Here is a 17,581-nt window from a genome sequence, read left to right as displayed (position 1 = left end):
TAAAAACCATATGATCATCTCAATAGATGCAGAAAAAGCTTTTGACAAAATTCAACACCATTTATGATAAAAACCCTCCAGAAAGTGGACATAGAGGGAACCTACCTCAACATAATAAAGGTCATATACGACAAACCCACAGCAAACATCATTCTCAATGGTGAAACTGAAAGCATTTCCTCTAAGATCAGGAACAAGACAAGGATGTCCACTCTCACCACTATTATTCAACATAGTTTTGGAAGTCCTAGCCATGACAATCAGAGAAGAAAAAAGAAATAAAAGGAATACAAATTGGAAAAGAAGAAGTAAAACTATCACTGCAGATGGCATGGTGCTTTACATAGAGAATCCTAAAAATGCCACCAGAACACTACTAGAGCTAATGAATGAATTTGGTAAAGTTGCAGGATACAAAATTAATGCACAGAAATCTCTTGCATTCTAATACACTAATGATGAAAAATCTGAAAGAGAAATTATGGAAACACTCCTGTTTACCATTGCAACAAAAAGAATAAAATACCTAGGAATAAACCTACCTAGGGAGACAAAAGACCTGTATGCAGAAAACTATAAGACACTGATGAAAGAAATTAAAGATGATACCAACAGATGGAGAGATATACCATGTTCTTGGATTGGAAGAATCAACACTGTGAAAATGACTATACTACCCAAAGCAATCTACAGATTCAATGCAATCCCTATCAAATTACCAATGGCATTTTTTACGGAACTAGAACAAAAAATCTTAAAATTTATATGGAGACACAAAAGACCCCGAATAGCCAAAGCAGTCTTAAGGGAAAAAAACGGAGCTGGAGGAATCAGACTCCCTGACTGCAGACTATACTACAAAGCTACAGTAATCAAGACAATATGGTACTGGCACAAAAACAGAAATATTGATCAATGGAACAGGATAGAAAGCCCAGAGATAAACCCATGCACATATGGTCACCTTATCTTTGATAAAGGAGGCAAGAATATACAGTGGAGAAAAGACAGCCTCTTCAATAAGTGGTGCTGAGAAAACTGGACAGGTACATGTAAAAGTATGAAATTAGAACACTCCCTAACACCATACACAGAAATAAACTCAAAATGGATTAAAGACCTAAATGTAAGCCAGACACAATCAAACTCTTAGAGGAAAACATAGGCAGAACACTCTAACATAAATCACAGCAAGATCCTTTTTGACCCACCTCCTATAGAAATGGAAATAAAAACAAAAATAAACAAATGGGACCTAATGAAACTTCAAAGCTTTTGCACAGCAAAGGAAACCATAAACAAGACCAAAAGACAACCCTCAGAATGGGAGAAAATATTTGCAAACGAATCAACAGACAAAGGATTAATCTACAAAATATATAAACAGCTCATGCAGCTCAATATTAAAGAAACAAACAAGCCAATCCAAATATGGGCAGAAGACCTAAATAGACATTTCTCCAAAGAAGACATACAGATGGCCAAGAAGCACATGAAAAGCTGCTCAACAGCACTAATTATTAGAGAAATGCAAATCAAAACTACAACGAGGTATCACCTCGCACCAGTTAGAACAGGCATCATCAGAAAATCTACAAACAACAAATGCTGGAGAGGGTGTGGAGAAAAGGGAACCCTCTTGCACTGTTGTTGGGAATGTAAATTGATACAGCCACTATGGAGAACACTATGGAGAGTCCTTAAAAAGCTAAAAATAGAATTAACATATGATCCAGCAATCCCACTACTGGGCATATACCAAGAGAAAACCATAATTCAAAAAGACCCCAATGCACCCCAATGTTCATTGCAGCACTATTTACAATAGCCAGGTCATGGATGTAACCTAAATGCCCATCAACAGATCAATGAATAAAGAAGTTGTGGTACATATATACAGTAGAATATTACTGAGCCATAAAAAGGAATGAAACTGAGTCATTTGTTGAGACGTGGATGGATCTAGAGACTGTCATACAGAGTGAAGTAAGTCAGAAAGAGAAAAACAAATATCGTATATTAACGCATGTATGTGGAACCTAGAAAAATGGTACAGATGAACTGGTTTGCAGGGCAGAAGTTGAGACAGATGTAGAGAACAAACGTATGGACACCAAGGGGGGAAAACCGCGGGGGCGGTGGGGATGGTTGTGTGCTGAATTGGGCGATCGGGATTGACATGTATACACTGATGTGTATAAAACTGATGACTAATAAGGACGTGCTGTATAAAAAAATAAATTAAATAAAATTCAAAAAAAAAATTTAAAAGTACTGCTAGTTAATATTTATTTCACCAATAAGCATTTAAAGGAAAAAACAAAGTGTAAACATTTTTATTTAAGTAAATTCCAGTGAAAAGTTAAATATTATTTATTTTTAATTGACTAAGAAAATGGGATAGAGATGGTTAATTCTAAGAGAGATTGGGTTAAATATGTCAATTTAGTGCTGCAGAAATATAACTGTATCAAAAATATCTAAAAAGATAACTATACAAGCTGACCTCCACAGTCTAGAATTGTTATTACAAAAAAAAAAAGGAAGAATTCAATGTTAATTTGAACCCACATTTATATTTTAAAGCAAACTGAACCCAAACAACCCACTAGAAATTTATTTTTTTCTGAAATAATTCAGATGATGATGAAGGGATTCCACAAAATACATCTTATGATAGTTTTATTACTTATCTTTATCTACTGGTGGTAAAAATATCTAGAGCCGGGCTTCCCTGGTGGCACAGTGGTTGAGAGTCCGCCTGCTGATGCAGGGGATACGGGTTCATGGCCCAGTCCGGGAAGATCCCACATGCCACGGAGCGGCTGGGCCCGTGAGCCATGGCCGCTGAGCCTGTGCGTCCGGAGCCTGTGCTCCGCAACCGGAGAGGCCACAACAGTGAGAGGCCCGCGTACCACAAAATAAAAACTATCTAGAACAGTTTAATTATGAGTGCAGTATTTTGATTACTCTTGTGCCTAAATCTTTTATTCCTTCTGTGATTTTAAATTTCAATATATTATTATATACTTTTACTATTTTTCTGTAAACAACTTAATTTCTTTTTGAGAACAAGAGAATATAATCCATAAAGTACAGCCACAGTTGAATTTACAGATTATATTTTTAAGAAGAAGCATCACTGCATTGTAACTGTAATTTGAGGATAGTTATATGTTTTTCTATAACTGTAAGTATAATTTAAGGACGGTTATTGTATTGGTTTTTCTATTTTTATAAACTCAGATACGGTCCAAAGTCTTACATGAAGATGGTGCTCAATAAATGCTTATTGAACAAATTCAAGAATAATAATTATAGGTCTTTTTAATTAAATAAAATGTGCACTTCAGGAGGATTGGTGTTTGAACAGTACCCCATTAGACATCAAATGGGTTTTGAATTCAGACAAGCCTTGATAGAATCTTAGGTCTGCCAGTTGTCATCTATGTGATCTTAGGCAAGTTACAACACCTCTGTGCACTCAGCAACCTCATTTATAAAATGGGGATGTATATCCTGTAGTGCTGTGAAAACACTAATGGCAATGTATGTGAAGCATCTAACAGATGGCTGGTACATGGTATACACTCATTAAATGGTATTAATTTTATTTATTGCTTATTATTTTTACTTTTTAATTTCCTGCAAATATAGGATTTTATACTATTCAAGCTTGATATATGACAGGCAAATTTACATAATAGTTAAGGTTAATTTTCAGCCCCTTTTGCTACTCCTTCACTCCTTTTACACCCTCTCTACATTTTCCTGCCAGTAATCAATTTCCTGATGATAGCTTCTTGTTGGCAGTGTGGCTACTCTAACATGGATGGGGTTTCCCAGCCCCCATACCAGAAGTTTTTCCACAGAGTCCATATTCATGTTTCATTTCCTCTCTCCTTTAAGTTGAATCCAAATTCAAGAGATTTATGCACTTCTAAGGCATCATGGGGAAATTGGAACATCTGACTCTTTGGTACATTTGTCCTTGCTGGCATCCACTGAAATATCTAGTTTCTTGTCTCATCTTTTAATACTCTCAGAACTAAAGAATTCCCTTTTCATTGTCTTCTGTTGCGGTGACATAATTTTCTAAGAATACTGGCCACCAGGAGCCTGGCTGGGATAGAAGTGTGCATGTGTGAAAAACATCCTGAAAAAAAGTTAATAGTTCAAATATATTCAATTCCCATATATAAAAAAAACAAGGAATATTCAAACAGCAATGAATAACCTGTTCTTATTAGCTGAAGGAGAATTTCAGAGTCAGAGAAGAGTCTCCCACTGGTAGAAGAACTAAAATCAGACATTGATACATCAAAGTCAAGCCAGGAAAGAATTCAGAAGTTTGAAGGGCTCGCTATGTCATTGCTGCCTGCTAACCAAGGGCAAGAATCAGGTCACACAATACCCTGACCAGGCAGCATCTGTTACAAGGTGAGGGACAGGTCTTCTGTAGTTCTGGAACCAGAACAGAAAAGCAAAAAAAAAAAAAAAAAAAACCTAAGAAAAGCTCTTCCTGGAAAAAAACATTAACTGGAAAATGTATAATTTTCTTGCTGGATTGCTCGGCTATTAGTGTAGTGTTTAAAAACCAAAATTCAACAGAGGAAATTTGAAGATCTAATTGGCTTTATTAAATGAGTCAGGAATTGGACAACATCCCATTTAACAACTAGAAGGGCTCTTGAGGCATTGTACAAAATGGAAGGGTTTATAGGCAGAAGGAGGGTGAGGCAAGAAGGTATTAATAAAAGAAAAAGAGTTATTTTGAGCCCGGGCAACTTCTCTTTTAGGGGCAAAGGTACCACAAGAATTTTATCATGAAGATTGCCGTCTTCTTCCTCTGCAGGGGATGGAGAGGGATCACATGACAGATTATCTCATTGGTGAGGACCAGAAAATTCCAGCTTGGTTGATTAAAATTACATTTCTGGGAAAGGCAGAAACTGCAGTTAGATCAGGTATTAAATCTAGGTTTTGTAACATGGGCTTTAGCATGAGTGATGCCATTTGGGGCCTATAGTTTTGTTTTTAACAGTAGCTTGGTGAAGACACATTGTGTGATGAGTAACTATTATGTAGTTTATTCTATTCGGGATGTATATTATTCTTAAATCATACTTTTGTGAGTTTTTAAACAAAATTCCAAGATAAAGTAATTCTAGAACCATAAAAGACACTCAGAGGCAAAAGTTAACACCAGAATTTAAACAAATTCTTTAATACCAACTACAAACAGAGAAATTAGAATAGACTGCTATTTATTTTTATCCAGTTCTGACCCAAAAAAGTAACAATTTGCTACTGACTGTCCTGTTGTAACATCAAACATGGATCATCAGGAAGCTTAGGAATCTAGAAGGAAAAAAAAAAAAAATGCAGAACCAGAAAGAGGTAGGGGAAGGTGACTTAGAATGGACATTGTAACAACAAACCTTGTCTAAATTTCCCCAAATAATCTGGTAAGAACTGGGTATCAGAGTTCCATCAGAAAAGCAAACACAGGAAAAGTGATCTGAATACTAATATATTATAGGAGTTAGACCTCAAGCCATTGCGAGCTGGTAGATCAATTTATGCAGCTCATTGTCTGTTGCTCCAGCTCTAGCTCAGCCAGACCAGCAGTTAGGAAATAAAGTGGAAAGGCTGAGACCTGCAGGGACAAATTGGAATCCTTGAGGAACACACAAGGACAAAGTGGAATTTATGGCTGTCTGCCACCACCTACAACCCTGATGGCATGATGGCTGCAGGACAGCAAGGCACCCTTTAACATGTCACTGCACTGTACTTGGCCTATAACTTAAAGGAGCAGGAGATGTAGTGGGAGCTGAAGAAACTGAGGGTCCCGTGTCACCCCACTCTATCAGTGTGAGCTAGGAGATCAGAAACAAGGTGAACAAACTTCCACAGTGTCTGGGGACCTACATCAATCTTTGGAACTTAAGATCTGCCCTCCACATCTTGCATAAAATGTCTTGTGGCCAATGCCCACAGGGAAGAGAATTCTGGAAACCACAGTTCCAGTTTAGGTAAGTAGACACAGGAATAATTTACCACAGATAATTAACAGTAAACAGTTACTTTAGTTATAAATAAGTATAATTTATAATTTGTTCCGAGTCATTTTGATTTATATTTGTAAACTACTTAAAAAGTAGTTTATTTCATAATGTGATAATAATACCAGGGGTGGAGTGTATGATAGCAAAGTATATGCTTAGGACATCAGCAATGTGGAGTGATCAAATTAATTATTTTGAACAAATCTGAAATAATTTGGTATTTCTAAAAATGTGACGAAATAAACATTTTGGATGTTGTCATTGTTATTTTATAGTTTGGTTTTGTTTTATGTTGAATTGTGTATTATTGAATGGGCAGTAAGTAAAGACATACCATAATATTATCAGTTCTTAAGATCTCCAAAAGGTTTAAACAGGCTTAAGTTCTACAAAGAATAGAGTTGTCAAAGAATAACCGGGTTGTTTACATAAAATCTCAAAATAAAACAAACCCTTTTAGGATCTAAAAAGTACATTTTTAACAGACTGAGTCCAATTAACTCTTGAAGTCACTTTCCTGGTAGTTAATCTGGGAATACCCAGCTAGCAACACTCATAAAATGAAGTCTCAGTAGGCTCCATTCTCTAGGTGTACTGAATTTTGTATGTAATAGAACTTGTGATTTACTTTATGTTACCAGTCAGGAACTAAACATAGCAAGACCAACCTTCTTAGAAAATGCAAAGTCTATTGATATCTTTCAATTTATGAATAAATAAAACCAAGTGGTAAAATGCCATCTCTCACAATTGCATTCAGGCCCCAAAATTCAACTGTGAAAATTTAAACAGATTCCAAATCCCTCGTATATATTCCCCCTTCTTATATGTTGTGTATCCTCACAGAAACGGTTGATAATTCTATATAAATAAACTGAAAGAGCTCCTGACTAAGGTTGTCAGACAAAATACAGGACCAACAAGTTCAATTTAAATTTCAGATATACAATACTTTTTTTTAGTATAAGTACTATATGGGACATAGTTAATACTAAAAAAAAAAAAAAAAAAAGTATATCTGTTATCGGAAATTCAAATTGAACTGGGTGCCCTGTATTTTTATTTGATTTATCTGGCAACTCTATCCTAAGCATATGGTATATGCTTAGTATACCATACCAAAATTAGTATAACAAATGTTCACTTGAATTGTATGAATGATTCGCCCATGGGAATATCAGAATAGCTGTCAGAAGGCTAGAAAGAAACCTTCTTGGAGATCATGTGGAAGTTTTCATGATGAGGAGGAAGTCTCGTGCCTCCTTCTCCCCATCTCCACTCCACACCAGGGAACATGTTATCCTCCAGCCATTTTAGCCTGAGGCGCCTGCCTGAGTCACTAAAAATGAATTAAATTGGCTGTGTATCTCCCCCATTCCCCAAGGGAGTATTTATCATTGCTGTCATCCTCCTCTTTCCTCTCAATGCTTCTTGGTAACAATCACAGCTGCTAATGTCAAAAAGGAACAAAAAAGGGCTTCCCTGGTGGCGCAGTGGTTGAGAGTCCGCCTGTCAATGCAGGGGACGCGGGTTCGTGCCCCTGCCGAGAAGATCCCACATGCCGCGGAGCGGCTGGGCCTGTAAGCCATGGCCACTGAGCCTGCGTGTCCGGAGCCTGTGCTCCGTAACGCGTATGGCAAAAAAAAAAAAAAAAAAAAAAAAAAAAAGAGGAACAAAAAAGATTCTGTTGTCATAAAAGTGCTTCTAACATTTTTTTTATTATACACCGTGGTGATATAACTAGCTTAAAAAGTAATCTTTCAAACCATCATGAGAGGAAGGAAGGGCTGTTGAAACCACAAAAAAACAAAAACAGAATGTTAAAACTGCAACTGATCCCATTCTGATTCTTTCAACAGCTTCTTTCCTCTTTCAAGTTCTGAGCTTAACATTTAAAGAAGTATTGGGGAGAGGAGTGGACAAAGGCTTAAGACAAAGAAAGTCTAAATCCACAAAACAGATGAATAAAAAGCAAGAAACAAAAAAACATCAGTCAAACAAATTAGTTGCTTTTAAGCACTGTCCCCTCTCCATGCCCTATAAAAAAAAATCATAAAATATATAAAACAAAAGTTATCTGTATTATTGCAAAGGTTTATTGTCAGTGTTTTTTTAGTGATTTTTCCAACTAACAATTGTATTGACACCAATAGTTTTAATAATAGCAAGATGATACTAGGAGATTTTAGGATAAAATAAGAATAGTGTAGCTCTTAGGAGAATAGCTTTTATAATTAGATAGCTTGAAATCAAATACGGATTCTGCTTCTTTCTAGCTAGAGGATGATCAGATAAAGCTACTTAACCTTCTGAAGTTCTAGTTTGGTTTCCATTTGTAAACTGGTGTTATTAATGGCACCTCTTTTACAGGGGTCTGTGTAATGATTAGGTGAGACAATGTGTGCAAAGTTCTTGGAATAGGGCCCACCAAATAATTTGCTCTAAAATAATTACTGCTTATGATACAGCTCATTATTTCCTAATAATTTTATTTCATAAATTGTCACAAAGAAGCACATGAAGTTCTGTTTTGAGCCTGGTAAGGAATATTAAAGGAACATTGAACTTAAGGGACAGGAGCACACAGAGGAAAAAGATGGGTTCATTCATTCATTTATTCAGCAAAATGATACTGAGTACCTACCATGGGGTAGGATACTAAGTTTACAAAGCTGAATAAAACATTCCCTTTCCTCAAAGACCACACAATCTAATGAGGGAAGCAGCTAGGGTGCAAGACATTTCTAGTGTGCTGAGTGCAGTGATGCAAATACTCATAGGGAGAGAGGCACCTACTTAAGGCTGGGGATGAACAGAGAAGGGGGCATCCTTGAGGACATATGTTTTTGTTCAGTCTTGAAAGATGTACATAAATGAATCAGATAAAGAAAGGAGGATAATTTAAAAGTGGATTTTTACAACATAACCACCGCTTGGAGGTTCACTGTAGCATAGTACAGGATCTCCAAGAGCCACAGGGAGCTACAGTGTAAAGTTTAATACAGGAGTGTCAGGATACTAATCTACAGTGGAAGCCACAGCCAGAGTGTGGAAGGTCTCATACAGCAGAGTTAGGTGTTTAGATTTTATCATGAAAGCAGTAAGGGACTATGGGAGGATTTTAATCAAGGGAGAGATATAATCAGATTTTTCCTATTTAAAAGACCACTCTAGAAGCATGAAAAAATTATACTGGAGGGAAATGTGTATAGAAGGAATAGATCACATCTGTTGCAGTAATCAAGGTGAGATTTTGATTAAGAAAATGGAAATTGATGTAGAAATAGAGAGGAAGGAAAGGAATCAAGAAATGTTTAGGAGTAGAACTGGAAGGTTTGGAGTGTAAGGATTGTGGAAAAGGAATAATCAACAGTGACTCCCAGTATCTGCTTTAGGACAACAGGTTAGAGTATGGGGGCTGGAAAAGGGGCAAGAAATCAAGTTTCTTTAAGCCATTAAGTAATTGACTACATCAGCCAGGGAACCTAATTGTGAATCATTTAACTGATGTTAGAACAACACTATTTTAATGTGTCTTTACATGTTAGGCTTTTAATTTTTTTCCAGAAATCTACAAGTAGTGTATTCTGGTTTTAAAGTTCTTGGCAAATACACTGCTTATATTCAACTGGCCCTTTTTCATTTCTAAGGAGAGTTTCAAGTGAAAATATGTTCTTGCCTGTAATAAAGAGAAGAAAGCTTTCAGGGGAAGGAGACCCTTGTTAAATTTTGCCTTTTGTAGACAGCAAGGCATACGCCATAAACCTACACATAGATGGAGCTACTCAAAAGAGAGAAATGCCCATATATTTCTAAAGCTTTTCACCCAAAAATGAAATGAAAGCAAGAGTCCTAGTAAAATTAGATTTAAATATGGAAATGGGGTCAAAACATACATGTGAAGAGAAAGCTGCACAGGAGGGAAGCAATAGTAGAAAACATAAAATATAAATGAAATCTAATGAGTCTCCAAATGATTAAACTTAGGAGAGTCTTTTTCTCTGGGAAGTCTAACACTTACCATACCACATAAGTTTTATAATAACATCAACATTCCTTATTAGAATAAGGATTTTTATGAGACACTGGTAGAGTATATTGGAATGGCAGATTAATGTGAAGTCCCAGTTTTCAGTAGCTTATAACTTTGGCAGTACATTTAATTTCAAATGGAACTTGGCATGATTTTACTATGTCAGACTTTAGTCCTTGCCAAGTTTGACAAACATCCAGTTCAGCTGTTTTGGGCTAATGTGAACGCCAAAGTAAAGACCTTTTTTTTTTTTTTTTTGCGTTCAATTCAACAACATTTTTCATTATAAAAAGCAAAAATGAGTAAATGAGTGTTTATTGTCAGGCTCCTTAATTAATGTAAAACAATCCTCACACAAAGCAGAAATGCAAAGTGATTCAGTGAGCAAAGTAATGGACTGGGGACTCCACAGAAATAATTCCAGTTTTGCTACCAAGTCACTATATAAACTTGGAAAAGTAACCTTGCCTCTTTATGGCTCAGCTTATTCAACAGTAAAATTAGGAGATTAATACAAACCTGCATAATCATAATGAAAATGACAGTAAAGCAGTTTTCAAATTTGAACATATAATAACTTATCTTTTCAATATCCTTTCACTATAGGGATTTTTATGGAGAGAAATTTTGGCATGCAATGATGACCTATCTAAAGGTGTATAAAAGGTTAATCTACTAATATATAAACTATACCATGGGAATTAATTAGGATCTTTGGAAAGCTATGTTTTTTTCTTTTGAGTCACTGGATATCATTTAGTGAATTAATGATTTGCTGCACTAATTTGGAAATTACTGCTTCATTACATAAAACAATGCCCAGGTGGCTTGAAGAGGTTAGTGCAGTGTACTCCGAAAAACAACTCATTTTCTGGTAAAGATAGTTCATGCAGTAGACAAAAAAAAACAACTAGCTTGAGAAGTTAGTGAAAAGGACATAGTCTCTTTCTATGTGTAATGAGTGAAATCACTATTTTCTTGGTCACATTAAGGATTAGTAAGCTCTTTTAAATGGTACAGTCGACAGAATGACAGCTTGAATTGCCTCTTAGGTCAACCCAAAACACCAGAGTAATCCAATAACTTTAATTCCATAGATGTAGCAAAAGATTGTATCCAACAAAGTTTCAGTCATGTTTGGATTGCATAGGGCCACACACACTGAAGAAAAAGACATTTAATTACATAATTACCTACAAATGTCTAGGTATTCACTATCATGTAAGAATAAACATGGAGAGTGACATCATCAAGATGGCAGAGGAGGAGACCCTAGCCTCCATCTCCCAACAGAGATCAATAATTAGAAATTAGGCAACTATGCACAAACAAAAACAGCTCTGGGAGAGCTCTGGAGTCCATGTAAGAAACTTCAGCATTTCAGTGGTTCAAAAAACTTGAGGATAACTGCACAAAATAAGAAGGAAAAACAGCTTCATTTTGCCTGCATCATCCCATCTCCCAAGCTGGCATTGCTCAGTGCCAAGAGGGAACAACGCAGCTAGAAACAGTTCTCCTCATAGAGTAAGGAAGAATGGGCTGAGTGACCAGCTGCCCCAGCCTGTTGGAGCACCACAGAAAGGTCCTGCTTTCGTTTCACCCAACCAAGTGGATCAACAAAGCTGTGATATATAGTGATGGGAACAAAAAAGGAAAGCGGGGGCTACCAATATCAGCAATGGAGTGTAAGCAAACACAGTTCCCAGTGACCTTGTTTATGATCTCAGCACCTTTACCACTGAAGAAACTGATGGCCAGAACAAATGCCATGAACCCTGCAGATTTTGCCAGTTTTTTGCCCCACAGGTTATTCGTGTTCCCTGACGCCAGCAGCCTGATTCCCTCCCTGCTTCCTTGCCCTCCTGACCCTGCCAGAGCCCAGGAACTATACTAGCAGCTGTCCCAGGCCTCTGCAGCTGCACGAGTGCAGGATGCCAGTCTAGATCCCCACAGTTGACCCCCCCACTGCCATGCAGGCATGCAGAACTAGCCCTTCCAGCTGTGCACTTGCACACTGTTGGACTTAGGCCCATCACCAGCCTCCACTCTCATGCACTTGTGGCAAGACCTAGCAGTGCCAGTAGTTTATGCTGACAGCCAGGGCCCCTACAGCAGTGAGTGAACCCACAGCTGGCACCAGCCTTTGCTGTTTGCTCTGGCCCCCAACACTACATGTGTATTTGCAATCAGCCTCTACCGCTACACAGGCACTTGCAGCTGGTTTCTGCAGCTGAGTGTATGCACACCACTGGCTCCAGCCACTAACGTGGTCTTCCCTGGTCCCTAGAACTCTAACAGCCTGTATAGTATCTTCAGATGCCCTGCAGCACTCACCAAGGACCAGGCAGTAGTAGATATTGTGGACCCCAATGCTCTAAGCCAATGAGCCACAACACCTGGTGCTATCACATGCTCCCACACTTGATGCCCTGCACCACTAGACTCAGGGGTCATACTATGCACCGGCATGCCCCCACCCACAGGTGAAAGTATTCCTTTATGGAAATCAGTCTGTAGGGTCTGTAGGAGGTGACTGCTTCTTCAAATGTGCAGACACCTACACAAGGCTAGAGGGATCATGAAGAATCAGAGAAACATGACTAACCAAGGAAATACAGTAAACCTCCAGTAACTGGCTCCAAAGAAATGGAGATTCAAAAATTGCCTGACAAAAAATTCCAAATAATTGTTCAAAAGATGCTCAGAAAGCTACAAAAGAACACCAATAAATAATTGAACAATAACAAGGAAACAGTACAAAAACAAAATGAGAAGTTCAACAAAGAGATAAGAAAGTATGAAAGAACCAAACAGAAATTTTGGAACTGAAAAATACAACTGAAGTGAAGAATTCAGTAAAAAGCTTCAATATCAGACTGGACTAAGCTGAAGAAAGTATCAGTGAACTTGAAGACAGATGATATGAAAGGTCAGAGGAACAAAAATATAAAAGAATAAAAAGTAATGAAGCAAGGCTACAAGTCTTATGCAACACCATTAAAAAGAAAAAAAAAAAATGTGTCACTGGATTCTGAGGGAGAAAGAGGTAAAAAGCTTATTTAAAGAAATAATGGCTGAGAACTTCCAAAACCTAGGGAAAGATTTGGACATCCAAGTTCATCAAGTTAATACATCACCCCAAGATTACAATCAAAAATTGTTTTCTCCAAGACACATTATAACAAAACTGTCTGAAATCAAAGACCAAAAGAATTCTAATGCAGCAAAAGAAAAAAAAAAAGTCTCTAATACAAGGGAACCCCCATAAAGCTATCAGTGGATTTCTCAGTAGAGACCTTGGCAGGCCAGGAGAGAATGGGATGATATATTCAGAGTGCTGAAGAAAGAAACTGCCAACCAAGAATATTTCACCCAGCAAAGTTGCCGTTTAAAAATGAAGGCAAGATAAAGACTTTCCCAAACAAACAGAAGCTGAGGAAATCCATTACCATCAGACCATCTCTATAAGAAATGCTGAAAAAGGGTTCTTAAAGCTGAAATAAAAGGATGCTAACTAGTAACATGAAAACATATGAACATTAACAGCACACTGGTAAAGTCAAGTATATAGTCAGATCACAATACTCTAATACTGTAATACGGTGGTGTGTTAATGATGGTGTGTTAATGGTGGTGTTTTCTAGTATAAAAGTTAAAGGACAAGAATATTAAAAGTAAGTATAGCTACAATAATTTTTTAATGAATACACAATTCAAAAAGTTGCAAAGTATGACATCGAATACTTATAAATATACGGGAAGAAAATTAAAAGGTAGAGTTTTTGTATGCAATTGAAGCTAAATTGTTATCAGCTTTAAAAGACTGTTACTTCCATAAGATATTTCAAGTAAGTTTCAGGGTTACCACAAAATTAAAGCCTTCAGTAGATACACACAAACAGAAGGGAATCAAAGTATACTACTAAGAAAAGTCATCATTTACAAAGGATTACAGCAAGAGAGGAAGAAAGGAGCCACAAAACAGCCAGAAAACAATTAACAAGATGGTAGCTGTAAGTCTCTACCTATCAATAATTACTTTAAATGTAAATGAATTAAGTGATCCAACCAAAAGGGATAGAAGGACTGGATGGAAAAAAGAAAAAGCCCAACATAATGCTGCCTACAAGTACTCGCTTCAGCTTCAGCTTCAAAGACACACAGAGGATCAAAGTGAATGGGTAGAAAAAGAAATTTATGCAAATGGAAACCAAAAGAGAGCAGGAGTAGCTATACTTACATCAAACAAAACACACTTTAATTCAAAACCTGTAACAAGAAGGTTATTCTATAATTGTAAAGGGGTCAATTCACTAAAAGGATGTAACAATTGTAAATATATATGCACCTAGCATCCTAACATTAGAGCACTAAATATATTAAGCACTAATAACAGATTTGAAGGATGTAACAGACAAAAATACAGTAATATAGGAGACTTCAATACCCACTTTTAACAATGTATAGATATTCAGACAGAAAATCTATAAAGCAACATTGAACTTGCACTATACTTTAGATCAAATTTGACTGAGAGACATATACAGAATATTCCATCCAACAGGAGTAGAATACATGGAACACTCTTCAGATAGAACATATCTTTGGTCACAAAAAAAGCCTCAGCAAATTTTAAAAGACTGAAATTTTACCAAGTATCTTTTCCAACCACAATAGTATGAAATTAGAAATAAATAACAAAAGGAAAACTGGAAAATTCACAAGTATGTGAAGATTAAACACTACACTCTTGAACAGCAAATGGGTCAAAGAAGAAATCAAAAGGGAAATTAAAACATATATTGAAACAAACAAAAATGGAAACACAACATACCAAAACTTATGAGATTCAGCAAAGCACTGTGAAGAGGAGAGTCTGTAGTGATAAATGGCTACATTAAGAAAAATGAAATATATCAAATAAACAACCTAACTTTCACCTCAAGAAACAAGAATAAACTAAGCTCAAAGTTAGAAGAAGGAAAGAAATAATTAAGATCAGAGCAGAAATAAAATAGCAGAAAAAAACAGAAAAGGTCAACAAAACTAAGAGCTGGGATTTTGAAAAGATAAACAAAATTGACAAACCCAGGGCTTTCCTGGTGGCATGGTGGTTAAGAATCCACCTGCCAGTGCAGGGGACACGGGGTTCAAACCCTGGTCTGGGAAGATCCCACATGCCATGGAGCAACTAAGCCCATGCACCACAACTACTGAGCCTGTGCTCTAGAGCCCACGAGCCACAACTACTGAGCCCACGTGCCACAACTACTGAAGCCTGTGTGCCTAGAGCTCGTGCCCCGCAACAAGCCACCGCAATGACAAGCCTGTGCACTGCAATGAAAACTAGCCCCTGCTCGCCACAACTAGAGAAAGCCCGCATGCAGCAATGAAGACCCAACGCAGCCAAAAATAAATAAATAAATAAAATAAATTTATAAAAATTGACAAACCTTTATCAAGACTTACCAAGAAAAAAAGAGAGAGGACTCAAATGAAATTACAAATAATAAAGGACACATTACAACTGATAGCACAGAAATACAAAGAATCACACATGACTACTGTGAACAATTAAACACCAAAAAACTGAGCAGACTAGAAGAAATGGATAAACTCCTAGAAACATACAACCTACCAAAACTGAATCATGAAGGAATAGAAAATATGAGCAAACCAATAACAAGAAAGGAAACTGTATCAGTAATCAAAAACTTCCCAACAAAGAAAAGTTCAGGACCAGATGGCTTCATAGGTGAATTCTACCAAATATTTAAAGTAGAATTAATGCCAATTCTTGACAAACTTTTCCAAAAAAATTAAAGAGGATGGAATCCTTCCAAACTCCTTTTATTAGGCTAGCATTACCCTGATACCAAAGCCAGATAGGAGAACATAAAAAGAAAACTATAAACCAATAACCCTGATAAATACAGATGTAAAAATTCTCAACAAAATATTAGCAAATTCAACAACACATTAAAAGGATCATTCACCATGACCACATGGGATTTATCACTGAGATGCAAGGATGATTCAACATATATAAATTAATACATATGTTATACCACATTAATAGAATGAAAAACAAAAATCATATAATCGTCTCAGTAGATTCAGAAAAACACCATTTGACAAAAATATAACATCCTTTCATGATAAAAACTCTCAAGAAATTGGGTATAGAAGCAACATATCTCAACATAATAAAGGCCTTGCAGAAATTAAAAAAAGAAACAAAATGAATGACCTTGATGTTTACTGTTTCAACTTTAAATATTAGCCAGAGAGAAATTATTGGCCTTAAGGATAAATGTTAAATGGAGATAGTTTCTTTTCAAGCATTATAGAGGCTGTGAATTGTCCCATATAAAATATAATGAATGTGTAATATTTACATTATTAAAGTAAGGGAGGAAAACAAATCAGCAAAGCATAAATTAAACTTAAAATATAATCATATTAATAAAAAAGTACATTAAACTCCTAGAGTTTGTAATCTAACAACAAAGCATTTTTACATATTTTTATACTTCTTTCTATTCCAAGAACAGAGTCAGCACCCTAAAACAATACAAAAGCCCTCAGACAAATCTTTTAGATTCTCATTAAATTTTGGACTCAACGTATTGCTACAACACTTTGCTGTTTATCTCTTAATCCATTATTGTTTAATAATCTTTCTTCACAGATGGTAACATGCAAATTATATTTTCCCAATGTAAATAGTGCTGGGAATGCAGATTTAAACCTGAATAAATCAGATTTGTTTTAGATGGCAATGACAACGAAGAGAAGGACACATGGAGATGCCAAACAAACTTCTTGTTTCATTCCACTCCTTATGGCCTTTTGGTTCCTAAGCAGGTGGGAAATCATCCAAACAGACTGTATCTCAGTATTAACTCAATCTTATCAACTGTTTACATTGAATTAAGAGTGGGTACTTGTCAATTCACATAATTACTTTAAGATGTCTATGCCTGCATCACTGTAAGTCAAAGGAAAACTGTCTGAACTTTGGCACAGTTATATGCTGTATTCAACAAAATCCCTCTTAATGAACGATTAGCTCCTTTCCACTCTCAGGTGACACAGGTAACTCCCTTCCCATCATAATCTGGAATTCCTCCTCCTGAGTTATAGTACTATCAAAGAAAGCTATTCTCATTTAATTCAGTGATCACATCCAAATTATGCACATAATGGAAGGCTAGGATGCTAAGTACCTATTTAAAAAATTAAGAGGTAAGAGGAGGTTTTGGCAAACTCTTAGAACTAATGCTGCTATAAAAAAAAAATATATGTAGTTCCTAAAGCAGTTACTGTGTAAATATCCTAAACAGTATTGAAAAAAAAGAATAGACTTGGCACTTCAACCCACATTTCCACTCAACCGACTCTTTCAAATATGGTCTGGGCTTAATGAACATTGGCAGGTGATTTTAAAGCTGATTTGGAAGCATGTTATGAGTTA

This window comes from Tursiops truncatus, chromosome 1, assembly GCF_011762595.2.
Source record: "Tursiops truncatus isolate mTurTru1 chromosome 1, mTurTru1.mat.Y, whole genome shotgun sequence".
NCBI lineage: Eukaryota > Metazoa > Chordata > Mammalia > Artiodactyla > Delphinidae > Tursiops > Tursiops truncatus.
The sequence above is the reverse complement of the archived record's forward strand: the minus strand, read 5'-3'. Positions refer to the sequence as shown.